We start from the raw sequence: 20021 nt of genomic DNA, 5'->3' as shown, positions 1-20021 counted from the left end.
GTATGATTACACATCTCTCCAGGGACAATACATAACACTAGGTGCAGAGAGCACAGAGCACAGCAGTGTGAGGTCTGATTACACATCTCTCCAGGGACAATACATAACACTGGCTGCAGAGAGCACAGAGCACAGCAGTGTGAGGTCTGATTACACATCTCTCCAGGGACAATACATAACACTGGCTGCAGAGAGCACAGAGCACAGCAGTGTGAGGTCTGATTACACATCTCTCCAGGGACAATACATAACACTGGCTGCAGAGAGCACAGAGCACAGCAGTGTGAGGTCTGATTACACATCTCTCCAGGGACAATACATAACACTGGTTGCAGAGAGCACAGCAGTGTGAGGACCCAACCCCAGTGCACTTGGAGCAGTTACAATCCTGGAATATAAATCCATATCTCACAGTCCTGCTGCTCCCAACAACATACACAAAGGTCTGATGACACATTTTTCCATGGACAATACATAACACTGGCTGCAGAGAGCACAGAGCACAGCAGTGTGAGGTCTGATTACACATCTCTCCAGGGACAATACATAACACTGGTTGCAGAGAGCACAGCAGTGTGAGGACACAACCCCAGTGCACTTGGAGCAGTTACAATCCTGGAATATAAATCCATATCTCACAGTCCTGCTGCTCCTAACAACATACACAAAGGTCTGATGACACATTTTTCCATGGACAATACATAACACTGGCTGCAGAGAGCACAGAGCACAGCAGTGTGAGGTCTGATTACACATCTCTCCAGGGACAATACATAACACTGGTTGCAGAGAGCACAGCAGTGTGAGGACCCAACCCCAGTGCACTTGGAGCAGTTACAATCCTGGAATATAAATCCATATCTCACAGTCCTGCTGCTACTAACAACATACACAAAGGTCTGATTACACATCTCTCCAGGGACAATACATAACACTGGCTGCAGTCAGTATGAAAACAGCTGCTGATAGCTTAACTTTAAGCTTTGTTTACAGACATAGGGGCTTATTTACTAAGGGTCGCAGATCACACTTTCTTCGGACTGTGCACAGTTTTCGAGATTTGCGCAGCTTTGACAGGTATTTAACAGGTGTCTGCGCTGGGATTGTGTCGCACGCAATCAGATTGTGTCGCAGTTGCACTGCTTTTATGTGGCAGAAATCGGAGGCCGGGCCATCGGACGATCTGATGGATTTGGACTGAGCGCAGGATTTAACTTTCAAATTGTGACACATCCAATGCACTTACATGCACCAGGAAGAAGAAGGTGAACTCCGGGGACCTGAGCGGGGAAGCGACACATGCAGGATATCGGGTGCACAATCTTAGTGACTCCCCGCACAGCGCATTATACACGGACAATGCACTTACATGCACCAGGAAGAAGAAGGTGAACTCCGGGGACCTGAGCGGGGAAGCGACACATGCAGGATATCGGGCGCACGATCCTAGTGACTCCCCGCACAGCACATTATACACGGACAATGCACTTACATGCACCAGGAAGAAGAAGGTGAACTCCGGGGACCTGAGCGGGGAAGCGACACATGCAGGATATCAGGTGCAGGATCTTAGTGACTCCCCGTACAGCGCATTATACACGGACAATGCACTTACATGCACCAGGAAGAAGAAGGTGAACTCCGGGGACCTGAGCGGGGAAGCGACACATGCAGGATATCGGATGCAGGATCTTAGTGACTCCCCGCACAGCACATTATACACGGACAATGCACTTACATGCACCAGGAAGAAGAAGGTGAACTCCGGGGACCTGAGCGGGGAAGCGACACATGCAGGATATCGGATGCAGGATCTTAGTGACTCCCCGCACAGCACATTATACACGGACAATGCACTTACATGTACCAGGAAGAAGAAGGTGAACTCCGGGGACCTGAGCGGGGAAGTGACACATGCAGGATATCGGGCGCAGGATCTTAGTGACTCCCCGCACAGCGCATTATACACGGACAATGCACTTACATGCACCTGGAAGAAGAAGGTGAACTCCTGGGACCTGAGCGGGTTAGAGACACATGCAGGATATCGGGCGCACATCTTAGTGAATCGCGGCACAGGGCATTATCGCCGGACAATGCACTTTCGGGGAACTCGCTGGACCAGGTAAGTAAATGAGCCCCATAATCTGATGTGAATGGGAAAGACGCATCATTGATTTTACAGTTTATTAGTGAATGTACGGTATGTTTCCTACTCCGGGATGCGGCGCAGGCGCGTGCTCCTCTGCAGCTAATAGAGCGCAGTAACCTTTGAAGACGATCCTGCTGCTGGCATTTCCTTGATGTGAGGAGAACACTTGTGAATTTGCAAACATTTACTTAGTAACTTTAGTAAATAGCTGCCTTTAAAAACACCTCAAATGACTGTGAACATCTGTTTTGTCACTCGTCTCTGCCGCGCTGGCACACAGACTCGGATTTGCGCTACGATGGCTCCAGCCATGTTTCCCCGCTCCTGCGAACATCTGCTCTGGAAGATGAAGGCACCGACTCCCCCGGCCAAGGAAACCATCGCTTTCTGCCTCTACTGATCTGCAAAGTGATCCCTCAGTGCAGGATTGTGCTCATCAGCAATGGAAATACTGGACCTGGACGCCCAGCAATGGGTAATACATGGCCGTATATTAAAGGGGAGGAGGGGCTGGATGTGGGCAGGTAGAGTGCAGCGAAGGTTGCTATCCATATCCCTTAAAGAAAATCTGTCCTGATAAACCAGGGACATTACTCATAGATCCAGGCACCGGGACTGTGGGATCTTCTTATAGTTGTAATCCATGGCCTCCTTCCTCCTAAAATCAATTTATGCAAATGAGGCAATATGGCTTACCAGAGCTCCTTTGTGCTGAACCATCACAGGCTGTAACACTGTGCAGGAGCAATTACCCCCTCCCATTGTGTGAGATAACATCAGTCAGAGGGAGGAGAAGTGCTCAGTGATCAGGGTCAGTATAAGGCCCGTTCCACACTTGCGAGTGTGATGCGATGAACTCGCATCACATTTGCAACGCATGCTGCCAGGAACGCACGGCCCGAACGCTTCACCGCGGGAGTGAACTCAGCATGTCAGTTCACTCCCGCGGTGCAGTGTTCAGGCCGTGCGTTCCCAGCAGCTTGCGTTGCGAGTGTGATGCAAGTTCATCGCATCACACTCGCAAGTGTGGAACGGGCCTAAGGCTTCTTGGGGTGTAGGGCAACAAAGGGGTAACCCCTGCACTCAATTCTGATCATATAGATGAGTCCAGGGAGTGAACAGAGAGGATGCTGCAAAGGAGAAGATATTACACGAAGAGGGATGGTTTCTACACTGAGGGAGACAATGGACCAATCCAGTATTCCTTGCACTTGGCATAATGGGGCTTATTTACTTTCGTCGTTTTTTACAATGTTTTCGGGATTTACACAGGGGGACAGATATTTAACTGGGGATTGTGTTGCACATGATCGGATTGTGGTGCAGCTGCGCTGCTTTCATGCAACAGAAATCAGGGGTGGGGTGACTGATTCAGACTGAGGGCGGGATTAAACTTTCAAATTGTGATGCAAGAACAAGCACCAGGAAGAAGAAGATGAACTCAGGGGACCTGAGCGGGGAAGCGACACATGCAGGATATCTGGTGCAGGATCTTAGTGACTCCCCGCACAGCGCATTATACACGGACAATGCACTTATATGCACCAGGAGGAAGAAGATGAACTCCGGGGACCTGAGCGGGGAAGCGACACATGTAGGATCTTGGGAGCACGATCTTAGTGACTCCCCGCACAGCGCATTATACTCGGACAATGCACTTTCGTGAACGCCGCATGACCGGGTAAGTAAATGTGCCCCACTGTGTCCATTTGATCTAGAATGTTCCTTTTTCACACTTTATATAATATTAATATGTGATATGACTTACTAGTGATAATGTAGGTGCAATCAGAATGGACGCCCCTCAAATACACATTACCATCATGCATGAGTTCAGACCCATCTTCCAGTCTCTCAGACTGCTCCTCGGCCATCAGATTCCGATCTCTCCCAGATTTCCTGGGTAACGGCGACTTTCTGCACTTTTTATTTTCCCTCAGCTTATCTTTAAAGTAAAATGCTAATGTAATGCATAAAGTGAGGAAGAGAACAGCACGGGGCACCATGACCCGAGGACGGCTGTGGAAATGCAGATTGTTATTACACCCCTCCCCCTATGTTTGCCTGTAATGTATATCTGCGCCGCAGGAGGGAAAAAGTAAAACTGTGATAAACACATCTCTCCGGAAACATGCAGATACTGTATCCCAGAATACTAAGTGTTACTGAACAAGGGGCCGGGCACGTGACTGCGACCTCAAGCTGTACCCCTGCTCCTAAACCTGAGACAACTGGTAGCAGATTGGGGGTACACCTATTGCCCCGTGGAGATTGTAAGCAGCTGCCTGAAACTGGGGACACGCTACACACTCACAAAACTAAAGTAAAATTGGGAGAAATTTACTGAGAAAAATGTGGCAGAATTCTGGTGCACTGCACTATGTTATAGACAGACTGCCTGGTGTTAAACTCTCCTGTAGCCAGGCGATAGTTTGATTTATATCCACTCCTTTATATCCCTGCTGTTTTGGGTAATGACATCCCCCTCCCTGTATAAGTACACACAGAAATAGGTGTCAATCACTGATTTGGACCGCCCACTGGAAAGGGATTGAAGGAAATCTACCATCAAAACCCATCGTTACTCATAGATCCAGGCACCGGGATCTTTCATATATTTCATATATTTGTTATGCATGGCTTACTTCTTTATAAAATCAACTTTTACAATTATGCTAAGGAGCCAAAAGAATTTTGTGGGGTGTTACCAGAGCCCCTCTGTGCTGTAGCTTCACAGGCTGTTACTCTCTCTCCCTCAGCACTTCTTCATCCCTCTGCCTGATGTAATCTCACTGCAGCAGAGGAAGTTCCGGCACACAGGGGTTACACTTCCTGTTACAATGTATCTGTTACACTTACAATGCAGTAAATGTAAAAGCGAACCTGTCAGCAGACATTGGCCTAATAAACCGCTACAATTATAACAATTATGTTGTCAAGCAGCTGAGCAGCGTCTGGATGATGTGTCTTTCATGGCCTGATGTGGTGGCATCATCCACAAAATCAAATTTGAAGTGAGATGTAAATTGTTTTTATGACGTCAAGGAGGCGGAGAGTCTAACCCTGAAGTTCCCGGCCTTAGAATCCCGCCTTCACTGTAATTGATGTGTCCAGGGACATCATTGATCTGATCTCCTGAAGTTTGGGGTATGGTGTCAATCATTTAAAAGTGGTATGTAGCGGGGCGACTGGCTGGACTGTGGCTTACTATCATACATGTAATAGGGAGCCGTTCAGGAGCCAGAAGAGCCGGCTCTTCTTAGTGAGCGGAGCCTACTGCACCAGCTCACTGAGAAGAGCCATAATTCACATGACTATAGCAGAGTTTTGCCCTCATTTGCCTGTGTCACTTACAGCTTCTCTGCAGCTTCGGTGCCTGCTCTCTGGGTACTTACATGCCCTTGTCCATGCATCGTACTTACACAATATAGAAATAATAAACACTCTGCCCACTTGCCTGACGCTGCTCACTCCTCAGCAGGTCCAAGGTTACACGGCTGCAACTAACCTACAGAAAATCACTTGTTTGCCAAGGATTTTGACCCACTAATGGGTCTCTAAACAAACAGACCCAGCAGTAACTAAACTAAAATAATTAATACCACAGGTCCCCAAAAATACTTTGCCTGGAGTAACTCGGGGACCACCTGTATCGAGAGAGCAGAGAGGTCTGTGTTGCTGATGGGTATATCTCAAAGAGGACTAGACTGGATGCAATACTACTGAGCTCACAGGGGACTGTCTACACTGGATGCAATACTACTGAGCTCACAGGGGACTGTCTACACTGGATGCAATACTACTGAGCTCACAGGGGACTGTCTACACTGGATGCAATAATACTGAGCTCACAGTGGACTGTCTACACTGGATGCAATAATACTGAGCTCACAGGGGACTGTCTGCACTGGATGCAATCATACTGAGCTCACAGGGGACTGTCTACACTGAATGCAATACTACTGAGCTCACAGGGGACTGTCTACACTGGATGCAATAATACTGAGCTCACAGGGGACTGTCTAGAATGGGTACAATCATATGGAGCTCACAGAGGATTGTCAACACATGATACAATAATATTTAGCTCACAGAGGATTGTCTAGACCGGATACAATAATACTGAGCTCACAGAGGATTGTCTAGACTGGATATAATAATACTGAGTTAACGGGACTGTCTAGAAAGGGTACAATCATATGGAGCTCACAGAGGATTGTCAAAACAGGATAAAATAATACTGAGCTGACCGGATTGTGTAGACTGGGTACAATAATATTGAGCTCACAGGGGATTGTCTAGACTGGGTACAATCATACAGAGCTCACAGTGGATTGTCCAGACAGGATACAATCATAATGAGCTGACAGAGTATTCTCTACACTGGGTAAAATCATATTGAACTCACAGAGGATTGTTTAGACTGGATACAATATTAGTGAGCTCACAGAGGATGGTCTAGACCGGATACAATAATACTGAGCTCACAGAGGATTGTCTAGACCTGATACAATAATACTGAGCTCACAGAGGATTGTCTAGACCGGATACAATAATACTGAGCTCACAGAGGATTGTCTAGACCGGATACAATAATACTGAGCTCACAGAGGATTGTCTAGACCGGATACAATAATACTGAGCTCACAGAGGATTGTCTAGACTGGATACCATTCTGTTTAACTCGTAGAGCTTTGTCATGATACAACTACATCAAATTAAACTAGAATGTTCTCACTCGTTGACATCAATTCATCACATTTGTCCACATTTGGCAGGAGCTTCAGACCTTGGATGGAGCGAGTTTATTCCAGTCAGTCTGAGTCTTTTGTAAGCGAGCGGCTAATTTTATGCCCCTGACTTTGCTCGGCAAGCATATTATTAGCGGGATGGAAATAAAGCGGGCTGTAAAGTGCTGCGTGATGCAATTTAAGGGTAAAGTAAAGGATATTAATAATCAGAAACACCTTTTCTTGCAGAATCAGCAGGCCGGGTAATGAGTAATGAGAATGGATGGTGTCCAGCAGGAAGGGCCAGGATTCTGCCATATCAGTGCCCAGCTGTTCCTATATTACATGAAGCACTCTCATCATCATCATCACCGTCCACTGCGCCAGGTACATTGAGGAGGAGGGGGGAGACCTCATCCCAATTGAAAAAAGTCTAAACATTTTTCCGCTTCATTAGGCTGTCGCCCCTCCCCCATCCCATCAGCTTCCAATTGTTTGTGCGAGTGAACAAGCTCAGGGATAATTACCCACACAATGGCGGCTAATGATCCCACGGGAGGGGAAGCCACCAGTGCACAACATGGGCCAGGGATATAGGAAACACTTTACCGGATAAGTGGGAGGATATTAATGTCAAGTGGCGCGCTCCTTCCTCCAGCCTGTAGAGGGCACCTGTCAAGGTCACAATCGCTGACAGGTGCCGCTGGAAACCTTCTGCCGCTCCGGCACCTGCATCTCATTCAATGGGAGGAAATTCCATTATGGAGGAGAGAACCTGTGGATCTCAGCTGTCACACAAACTGGAGGCCGGCCTGATCACCCACACCAGAGCCGCAGCACATCAGTGGGTGCAGCACCCGCAGGTGACCCCTTACATCTTCTCAGCTCTGCTACATCTGTGTGCAATCTTACTATACCTGACAACGTTTCCCTTTTTGCACCATATTCTTGCATATTTTATTTATGGGTTACCTCTAATTTATGGGTCAGCCCAATCACAGCGAGACCAAATTTCTATAGTTTGCATTGTGTTGTAATGGCTTATTAAAGAAAACAACAAAAACCTCAATTTCTTTTTCCAAACAAAAATGTTGTGGGTATGGATTGTCCATTTATGTCTATATTTATATTATGACCTGCATGTGCATTAGTCCATATGTATGTACAGGTGGTCCCCGACTTATCTACCACCAGGATGAAGGATTGTAAACCAAGTACACTGACATACTGGTGTGCACCCCCTCTGGCAGGATCTGCTCTCCTTTGAGCTTCCTATGTCCTTTTTTTTTTTTTTTTTAGAAAAAAGGTATATGAGCCTCAGGGGCTCCATGCCCCATTAAGGGTGTGGTCACACATACCACTAGCATACCGATGGCAGATGTGTTTCTATTAAACCGCAAGTGATTGGTAACCACAACCTAGTATCTTGCGTTTAAACAATGGTGACCGATCCCATGTGTTTCTATAGAAACACGTATATGTATGGGCCAAAGCCCACCCCAGTACACTAGCAGTATGTATGACCGCCCCCCTAATGGAGCCTGGAGCCCCTCAGGCTCATTTGCATAATTTTTAAAGCCTTTTTTTTCTTAGAAACAAGCACATTCGAAGCTTAAAGAAGAGCAGATCCTGCCAGCAGGGGCGCACACCGGTATGTCAGTGCTCGGCTGCCTTTACGTGTGCATATCCATCAGTATGTATGAGATCCGCTGTACATTTCTGATTTCCTGAGTATTATTATTGTGTATATGTGTGTGCCTGTATGAGTTCCTTTATATATGCAGGAGAGCCTATGTGAATGTAGATATGTGTATGTATATATGTGGTTCTGTATGTATGTATGTATTGTTTTGTGTGTATGTATGTATGTATGTATTGTTTTGTGTGTATGTGTATGTATTTATGTATGTATTGTTTTTTGTGTGTGTATGTATTGTTTTGTGTGTATGTATATATGTGATTTTGTGTGTGTATGTATATATGTGATTGTATGTGTGTATGTATATATGTGGTTCTGTATGTATGTATGTATGTATTGTTTTGTGTGTGTGTGTGTGTGTGTGTGTATGTATATATGTGATTGTGTGTGTGTATTGGTGCCTTTATGTGTCCATATCCATTAGTACCCATGAGTCTTATTTCTGAGTTCTTGAGTATAACTTTGTGTATATGAATAAGTATGAGTGTCTGTGTATTAATCTGAGTTTTGATGTGTGAATACGAGTGTGATTGTTTGTATCTGTGTATATATAAGTATACATGACTTCCATTGTGTATGTACGAGTGCCTGTGCATATGTGTGTTTATGAGTGCTTGTGTATAAGATAATTTCCCTCTTCTCCATACCCCCCGGTGTCCTCTGATTTGCCGCTCTCATCTCTGCGGTGTGTAACTATGTGACGGATTAATGAATTTTCAGCATTAGGAGATTATGTTGTGTTCAAATATTTGCGATGTGACTTAATGATGAAAAATGATACATTCTCAGGAGCTCGGGCCGGTGATTACAATAAACCCCAATCCCGGATTACACTGCAGGCCATGTACTGAAGGCCTCTGCGGAGCGGAGAGGGTTAAACTTGTTGCCACTTAAGTAAACAGACCCTTGAGTCATTCACCGCTAAATATGAAAATGAGGATATCGCGCCGTCGCTATAAGAGGGGGCTTCAATCAGGTGCAAGGAAAAATTTACCCATTATTTATGCATGATTTGTGTGAGCATAAATTAACAGAAAATTACAAACCCATCGCTGCGCCGCGCCGGAACGCACCAACGGCCCAGCGGGATGGAGGGGGGGGCTCATACCTGGGTCACTGATAGAGTTAATTAGGAAAATATCTTTTTCCTCCCTTTTCAGTAGGAGAAGTAGAGACGACTCAGCAGAGAGCAGGGGCCTGATAGATCCTATATGACAGCTCAGGGGGATGACGGACATTGCAGGTGACGGGCTGTCAGGTAGACGCACTATGGCCATGCTGCAGGGGGTGTCACTACCACCCTAATACGCCTGACATGTCACTCACAATGTCCTACATTTCCCCCATAGAGACACATGTCACACACCTTCTCCTAAACCTGGAGATCTGCAGAGTACGCATAGCAGAGATGAGTTTGTCAGAAGAATGTAATGAGGGCAATACCGGATCAAGGAAGAAACTGGACTCCTTACGGAGAATTAGAGGCCGCCATTGCAGGATTAAAGGCCAGGAATGCTCCACTAGAGATTTTGTGCAAATATGTTTAAGGAAAACTTTGCCTCCAAGCTACAATGTAAGGCAGCTCCGTGACCCCAAGCGTGACTTCCAGGAATCCTTATAATAGCCAAACCAACATATCGGGGGACATTTACTATGGCGTTTCCGCCAGTTTTGTGGCTGTCTCACCGCATCTTCTGCTCTCAGACCTATTTATTAGCTGGCGGCGCCAGAAAAAATGACGTTTTCCACCTGCTCCGACTCTTCTCTCGAAAAGGGGCGTGGCTTTGGCGGAGTGGAAACTCAGACACAATTAATATGTGTCACAGACATTTTTGGGCGCTGTAAACTGGCGTAAAGTAGACCAAAAGAAATTTGGTCTAGCAGGGACACAAAACAGTGCTATTGCCTGTTCTCTGACTGTTGGACACATTTCTGGTGCTCGGGACAGATTTTGGTCCCAGAGACAGAAAATGGTCTCGCCGCCAGAAATGTCTCTGCACAGCTCCACAATATTAAATGTGTGTCTTCTTACCGAGAGCAGGTCGGTAACAAAGCCAATGCGACACCGACACTTTATGTAAATGTCCCCCATCGAGTCCAAAGTAGAGCAGGTCAGTAACAAAGCCAATGCAGACACCGACACTTTATGTAAATGTCCCCCATCGAGTCCAAAGTAACAGAATCCCAACTGTAGACAGTTCTGTTTCAATGTGATTGCATCTCGTTAGCACAGTGCAGGGAATTGATTTCGCTAGATGACAGACAGAAGACAAAGGTAAGGGAAGAAAGAGGAAACATGACCTTTAAGCCCCTGTGCGCCTGCAAAAGTGGCCAATAATACCTCACCCTCCATACGGAGTCTAGTCCCTGACCGATATTTGAAGAGGTTTGCTCATGAAAGGAAGTCCGCAAATTTCAATCCCCAAGTGATGCTTACACATTAAACATAAATGTAACCCCTTACTTTACAATTGCACTCAGTATTATTGCTGATTTAGCTCCTATCACTCAGTGATGGTCGGTGTAAGATTCCAAAGTCTGAGCAGACACTTCATGATCCCTCTGTGCTATGAGATGCTGTGTGCTGACAATGTGCTTAGATTATCAGGAAACAGGATTTACATACAGTTTTATCTAGCTTCTGAACATTCAATAGTATCTGACACATAGAAAGAGAGATGAGACAGATCAGAGATGATGACATACATGAGATGGATCAACACAATGACATTCTCAGCGTCACTACTTCTGAGTTATAACACACACAGGGTCATCCCTGCTACATGCCTCCCTCCTGGATAAAGACCTTATCTTGCCTGTAGCTTGTAGAGTAAGTCTCTCCAAGCTGCAGCTTGCCAACAGGAAGTGCCTGTGTCTGAGCTGGTCTTATAATTCAGGGGGAGAGGAAGGAGGTAGAGAAGACTGCAATGAGCAGACAAGAGAAGCGATTCATGTATGTAAGTGCATGTCTTGCGACACAATTTTTAAGTTAAATCCCGCGGCTTGACCGAACTCAGGATCAGTACAGGATAAGTAATGTCATGTATGTACACAGTGACTGCACCAGCAGCTGAATAGTGAGTGCAGCTCTGGAGTATAATACAGGATGTAACTCAGGATCAGTACAGGATAAGTAATGTCATGTATGTACACAGTGACTGCACCAGCAGCTGAATAGTGAGTGCAGCTCTGGTGTATAATACAGGATGTAACTCAGGATCAGTGCAGGATAAGTAATGTCATGTATGTACACAGTGACTGCACCAGCAGCAGAATAGTGAGTGCAGCTCTGGAGTATAATACAGGATGTAACTCAGGATCAGTACAGGATAAGTAATGTCATGTATGTACACAGTGACGGTACCAGCAGCAGAATAGTGAGTGCAGCTCTGGAGTATAATACAGGATGTAGCTCAGGATCAGTACAGGATAAGTAATGTCATGTATGTACACAGTGACGGTACCAGCAGCAGAATAGTGAGTGCAGCTCTGGTGTATAATACAGGATGTAGCTCAGGATCAGAACAGGATAAGTAATGTCATGTATGTACACAGTGACGGTACCAGCAGCAGAATAGTGAGTGCAGCTCTGGAGTGTAATACAGGATGTAACTCAGGATCAGTACAGGATAAGTAATGTACATGTATGTACACAGTGACTGCACCAGCAGCAGAATAGTGAGTGCAGCTCTGGAGAATAATACAGGATGTAACTCAGGATCAGTACAAGATAAGTAATGTCATGTATGTACACAGTGACTGCACCAGCAGAATAGTGAGTGCAGCTCTGGAGTATAATACAGGATGTAACTCAGGATCAGTACAGGATAAGTAATGTCATGTATGTACACAGTGACTGCACCAGGAGAATAGTGAGTGCAGCTCTGGAGTATAATACAGGATGTAACTCAGGATCAGGACAGGATGAGTAATGTCATGTATGTACACAGTGACTGCACCAGCAGCAGAATAGTGAGTGCAGCTCTGGGGTGTAATACAGGATGTAACTCAGGATCAGTACAGGATAAGTAATGTCATGTATGTACACAGTGACTGCACCAGCAGCAGAATAGTGAGTGCAGCTCTGGGGTGTAATACAGGATGTAACTCAGGATCAGTACAGGATAAGTAATGTCATGTATGTACACAGTGACGGCACCAGCAGAATAGTGAGTGCAGCTCTGGAGTATAATACAGGATGTAACTCAGGATCAGTATAGGATAAGTAATGTCATGTATGTACACAGTGACGGCACCAGCAGAATAGTGAGTGCAGCTCTGGGGTATAATACATGATGTAACTCAGGATCAGTACAGGATAAGTAATGTCATGTATGTACAGTGACTGCACCAGTAGCAGAATAGTGAGTGCAGCTCTGGAGTATGATACAGGATGTTACTCAGGAGCAGTGTAGTGCATGTCTTCTGAGTGTTGTGTGCAGACACATTTATCGCTATGTCCATACATATTCAGGCAGCTTTATGTCAGGATTGATCCGTCTCTTCTTCTCAAGGTTAAGATTTTGCGTCTCACTTAGGAGTTCAATTTGCTCTGTGTTTCTTATCAGAGCGGTAAGTGCAGGGTACGGGAGCTGCTTCTCTCCTGGAATGAAAATGTATTCTATTTTGATGCACACTGGGGCTTTAGGTTCGGGGAGTGGGATGATGATTTTGGCTTCACAGAAAAAGCTAATATATTCCTCCTGGATCTCCGCCCACTTGGCCCTGACAGATAGAAATCAGAGGAGCACAGGCAGGATACAATGTAACATTTCATTTGTGCTCTTTTAGGCTGCATTCCCACACTCAGATTTTCAGATGCAGTTTTTGATGGATTGGAGTGAAAACAAAGAGAGGAGAAAAAAATCTCTTCTCATCAAGTATCTTCTCACCTGCTTGTGGCTTCAAAAACTGCATCAAAAATATTCAATGTGGAAACGCCCCCTAAAGGGCTCTGCAGAGAAAATATTACAGAGAAACTTAAAGGCACGGGTGTACTGTGTGACACTAGCAGGGCTGTGGAGGTGGAGACTGTTTTGGTGGAGTCGTAGTTGGAATAAAATGGACCGACTCCGACGATATATAACATTGTTACAATAAGTTCACTGCAGGATGTGCTGCTTATCCATTTCATCAGGAATTGGGGAAATCATGGAATGTCTATTAAATGTCTGATCTATTTCTGATCTAAGGATTTAGGATTTTAGTTGAAATGAATGTCACTGCACATTGGGGCAGATTTACTTACCTGGTCCATTCGCAATCCAGCGGCGCGTTCTCTGCGGTGGATTCGGGTCCAGCTGGGATTCATTAAGGTAGTTCCTCCGCCGTGCACCAGGTGGCGCTTCTGCGCTGAAGAGCATCGGAACGCACTCAAGTTCACCGGCCTATTCCTGGTGAAGGTAAGTGCAGGCTCCGCGACACATTTTGTTTAAATAAGGCGATTTTTCCGAATCCATCAGGTTTTCGTTCGGCCACGCCCCCGATTTCCATCGCGTGCACGCCAGCGCCGATGCGCCACAATACGATCGCGTGCGCCAAAATCCCGGGGCAATTCAGGGGAAATCTGCGCAAATCTGAAATATTCTGGTAACACGTCGGGAAAACGCGAATCTGGCCCTTAGTAAATGACCCCCATTATGCACATGCTCAGTAGTGAAGCTCCTCCGCTACAGATCAGAGGGGATGGAATGGCTGCAGTTATTTTAGAACTATTAGAGTGATCAGGAAAACAGGATGAAGGCAGGACTGTCCAGTGTATGCTCTCTCTGTACACTGCTTTATGTTTTAGTTTGCTTTCCCTCCATACACTATACAGAAAATATAAGGGGAAAACTGTTTCCTACAATCTCAAATACAGAAAACCAGACATGAAAAACTACTATAGGCATAAAAGCCGAGCCTTCATATTATCTGCCAGACTGTGCTGCACTATGAGGTGAGACACTTAATGAGCTGTTCCCAGAACCTGACCAAAGCTGGCCAATTCCTCTATATCCAGTGATGTTACCTGTGTGGTTACTGCATTGCCACCAACCCAAGCCAGTGAAGAGGGGCTGCTCTCTAGCCTTAAAATAATGAGCTCAGACTTGAGGTCGTCTATTAAGGAGGATCTGATGAAGGTTATACTGTTTCATAGACTCAGGAAACAAATATTATTCAGTACATTTACGTTGAAAAGGTTTTTTTCCCACATAGTATCTTGTATAATTACAATTTATAGAAGTTATAGTTCTTAGGTTTTATTCTAATCAATATTTTATGCACACACACACACAGTGATGTCACAGTACAGAGGATAATACACACAGTGATGTCACAGTACAGAGGATAATACACACAGTGATGTCACAGTACAGAGATAATACACACAGTGATGTCACAGTACAGGGATAATACACACAGTGATGTCACAGTACAGGGGTAATACACACAGTGATGTCACAGTACAGGGATAATACACACAGTGATGTCACAGTACAGGGATAGTACACACAGTGATGTCACAGTACAGGGATAATACACACAGTGATGTCACAGTACAGGGATAATACACACAGTGATGTCACAGTACAGGGATAATACACACAGTGATGTCACAGTACAGGGATAATACACGCAGTGATGTCACAGTACAGGGATTATACACGCAGCGATGTCGCAGTACAGGGATAATACACACAGCGATGTCACAGTACAGAGATAATACACACAGCGATGTCACAGTACAGGGGATAATACACACAGTGATGTCGCAGTACAGGGATAATACACACAGTGATGTCGCAGTACAGGGATAATACACACAGTGATGTCACAGTACAAGGGATAATACCCACAGTGATGTCACAGCACAGGGATAATACCCACAGTGATGTCACAGTACAGGGATAATACACACAGTGATGTCGCAGTACAGGGATAATACACACAGTGATGTCGCAGTACAGGGATAATACACACAGTGATGTCGCAGTACAGGGATAATACACACAGTGATGTCGCAGTACAGGGATAATACACACAGCGATGTCACAGTACAAGGGATAATACCCACAGTGATGTCACAGTACAGGGATAATACCCACAGTGATGTCCCAGTACAGGGATAATACACACAGTGATGTCCCAGTACAGGGATAATACACACAGTGATGTCACAGTACAGGGATAATAGACACAGTGATGTCACAGTACAGGGATAATACACACAGTGATGTCACAGTACAGGGATAATACACACAGCGATGTCACAGTACAGGGGATAATACACACAGTGATGTCACATTACAGGGATAGTACACACAGTGATGTCACAGTACAGGGATAATACACACAGTGATGTCCCAGTACAGGGATAATACACACAGTGATGTCACAGTACAGGGATAATAGACACAGTGATGTCACAGTACAGGGATAATACACACAGTGATGTCACAGTACAGGGATAATACACACAGCGATGTCACAGTACAGGGATAATACACACAGTGATGTCACAGTACAGGAATAATACACACAGCGATGTCACAGTACAGGGATAATACACACAGCGATCTCACAGTACAGGGATAATACACACAGTGATGTCACAGTACAGGGATAATACACACAGTGACGTCACAGTACAAGGATAATACACACAGCGACGTCACAGTACAGGGATAATACACACAGTGATGTCACAGTACAGGGATAATACACACAGTGATGTCCCAGTACAGGGATAATACACACAGCGATGTCACAGTACAGGGATAATACACACAGTGATGTCACAGTACAGGGATAATACACACAGTGATGTCACAGTACAGGAGTAATACACACAGTGATGTCACAGTACAGGGATAATACACACAGTGATGTCACAGTACAGGGATAGTACTCACAGTGATGTCACAGTACAGGGATAATACACACAGTGATGTCACAGTACAGGGATAGTACACACAGTGATGTCACAGTACAGGGATAATACACACAGTGATGTCACAGTACAGGGATAATACTCACAGCGATGTCACAGTACAGAGGATAATACACACAGTGATGTCACAGTACAGGGATAATACACACAGTGATGTCACAGTACAGGGATAATACTCACAGCGATGTCACAGTACAGAGGATAATACACACAGTGATGTCACAGTACAGGGATAATACACACAGTGATGTCACAGTACAGAGATAATACACACAGTGATGTCACAGTACAGGGATAATACACACAGTGATGTCACAGTACAGAGATAATACACACAGTGATGTCACAGTACAGGGATAATACACACAGTGATGTCACAGTACAGGGATAATACACACAGTGATGTCACAGTACAGAGATAATACACACAGTGATGTCACAGTACAGGGATAATACTCACAGCGATGTCACAGTACAGAGGATAATACACACAGTGATGTCACAGTACAGAGGATAATACACACAGTGATGTCACAGTACAGAGGATAATACACACAGTGATGTCACAGTACAGGGATAATACACAGTGATGTCACAGTACAGAGATAATACACACAGTGATGTCACAGTACAGAGATAATACACACAGTGATGTCACAGTACAGAGATAATACACTCAGTGATGTCACAGTACAGGGATAATACACAGACTGATCTCTCCATGCTCTTCTCCCCCCTCCTTCCATTACATGAGCATCATAGTCACTGCTCACAATAGCAATTAGCAGGAGAAGAAGCCTCCACGCTTAATGATCTCACTATTATGATCACTTCAAATTGCCTTTGACTTGCAGACTCCTAAAATCCTCTGTGCGAGAGGAAGGTCCCAGGGTCCCAATTAAATCACAAGCTCCGTAGTCATCGCAATTGTATATACTTTCTCTTTGGTGGCATAAAGGAGCTCATTATAAAGAGGGAAATTAATATTATTAATCTTTTTATCACAAGTTAATAGACACCAAGACTGTACAGGAGACGAGCAGAATCAAGCACAGGATATACAGGATACAGAGCATGCCGGTATAACCTGGGGATCTCCTGTATATAATGATATATGTACAGCTGGTATAACCTGGGGATCTCCTGTATATAATGATATATGTACAGCCGGTATAACCTGGGGATCTCCTGTATATAATGATATATGTACAGCTGGTATAACCTGGGGATCTCCTGTATATAATGATATATGTACAGCCGGTATAACCTGGGGATCTCCTGTATATAATGATGTATGTACAGCCGGTATAACCTGGGGATCTCCTGTATATAATGATATATGTACAGCCGGTATAACCTGGGGATCTCCTGTATATAATGATATATGTACAGCCGGTATAACCTGGGGGTCTCCTGTATATAATGATATATGTACAGCCGGTATAACCTGGGGATCTCCTGTATATAGTGATATATGTACAGCCGGTATAACCTGGGGATCTCCTGTATATAATGATATATGTACAGCCGGTATAACCTGGGGATCTCCTGTATATAATGATATATGTACAGCCGGTATAACCTGGGGATCTCCTGTATATAATGATATATGTACAGCCGGTATAACCTGGGGATCTCCTGTATATAATGATATATGTACAGCCGGTATAACCTGGGGATCTCCTGTATATAATGATATATGTACAGCCGGTATAACCCGGGGATCTCCTGTATATAATGATATATGTACAGCCGGTATAACCGGCAGTTAACAGTGATACATTCAGTATGTGTTGGTAGTGGTTGCATTGGGGAGTTGGTGCACATACTTGTAGCAGTAAAGGGTTAAATTCAGGGAAATATGAGAGATATTTGTCCAATTTCCTGGAAAAAAAGCAGCAGCAGAAGAGTCAGGCCCATCATATTCTGATCAGACACCTTCCTCCTTAGGAAGAAATCAAAGCGTAATAGTTATGGATAGTCTATTAAGCCGCAGCCCATCACTGTTCAAAGAAATTACCATTTTTTACAAGGCGTGATGTATGGTTCCCGTGTAGCCGTCATAAGCCATTTCCCCTTAAATAAGAACGGAATATGTTTTCCCACCGAGCTGTCACATTAACCGTCTTTGATTTGTATTTCAGAAACATGGAGAAAATGAATGTGAGATGCGGAGAAATCGTCCCAGCGCCGCAGATAGGAGGCCGCTCTGCACCGCACATCCATGCATCAACATCACCTTTAATTCCTGCAACATCCACCCTGCTCTGCACAATGCTCCTTCTGCAAACTACACACAGACACCGGCATCAGAAACAAGTCCAGAGAAAATACAGGTGGTATACGCCCCTTTAATTAAAGGCGGTATCTTGATACAGTGTAGGTTATGGGTTGGGCCCCTGCAATAGAGGAGAATTTCAAAGGCAGCAATTAGTTTTTTGAGGCCACAAACAATACTGAGCCTCACCAGGAGCATGCCGAGGCTCAGTAGGGAGGTCCTACAGGCACAAGGAGGCCACACTTAGTACTGAGCCTCATCAGGAGCATGCCGAGGCATTGTAGGGAGGTCATACAGGCACAAGGAGGCCATACTTAGTACTGAGCCTCATCAGGAGCATGCCGAGGCATTGTAGGGAGGTCATACAGGCACAAGGAGGCCACACTTAGTACTGAGCCTCATCAGGAACATGCCGAGGCATTGTAGGGAGGTCATACAGGCACAAGGAGGCCACACTTAGTACTGAGCCTCATCAGGAGCATGCCGAGGCATTGTAGGGAGGTCATACAGGCACTAGGAGGCCACACTTAGTACTGAGCCTCATCAGGAGCATGCCGAGGGGTTGTAGGGAGGTCATACAGGCACAAGGAGGCCACACTTAGTACTGAGCCTCATCAGGAGCATGCCGAGGCATTGTAGGGAGGTCATACAGGCACAAGGAGGCCACACTTAGTAGTGAGCCTCATCAGGAGCATGCCGAGGCATTGTAGGGAGGTCATACAGGCACAAGGAGGCCACACTTAGTACTGAGCCTCATCAGGAGCATGCCGAGGCATTGTAGGGAGGTCATACAGGCACAAGGAGGCCACACTTAGTACTGAGCCTCATCAGGAGCATGCCAAGGCATTGTAGGGGGGTCATACAGGCACAAGGAGGCCACACTTAGTACTGAGCCTCATCAGGAGCATGCCGAGGCATTGTAGGGAGGTCATACAGGCACAAGGAGGCCACACTTAGTACTGAGCCTCATCAGGAGCATGCCGAGGCATTGTAGGGAGGTCATACAGGCACAAGGAGGCCACACTTAGTACTGAGCCTCATCAGGCGCATGCCGAGGCATTGTAGGGAGGTCATACAGGCACAAGGAGGCCACACTTAGTAGTGAGCCTCATCAGGAGCATGCCGAGGCATTGCAGGGAGGTCATACAGGCACAAGGAGGCCACACTTAGTACTGAGCCTCATCAGGAGCATGCCGAGGCATTGTAGGGAGGTCATACAGGCACAAGGA

General features: G+C 45.5%; 1 long non-coding RNA gene across 1 annotated transcript; it reads left to right on the top strand.

Moving 5' to 3' along the window:
* The first annotated feature begins 3567 nt into the window (after positions 1–3567).
* LOC140104332 (uncharacterized) lies at positions 3568–19803 on the top strand. The gene is made up of 3 exons (XR_011850293.1): positions 3568–3833; positions 7132–7269; positions 18659–19803. It is a non-coding gene; the product is annotated as an uncharacterized lncRNA (long non-coding RNA).
* Positions 19804–20021: the final 218 nt, after the last annotated feature.

Source organism: Engystomops pustulosus, chromosome 10, assembly GCF_040894005.1.
Source record: "Engystomops pustulosus chromosome 10, aEngPut4.maternal, whole genome shotgun sequence".
NCBI classification, from domain to species: Eukaryota; Metazoa; Chordata; class Amphibia; order Anura; family Leptodactylidae; genus Engystomops; species Engystomops pustulosus.
The sequence above is the reverse complement of the archived record's forward strand: the minus strand, read 5'-3'. Positions and strand labels throughout refer to the sequence as shown.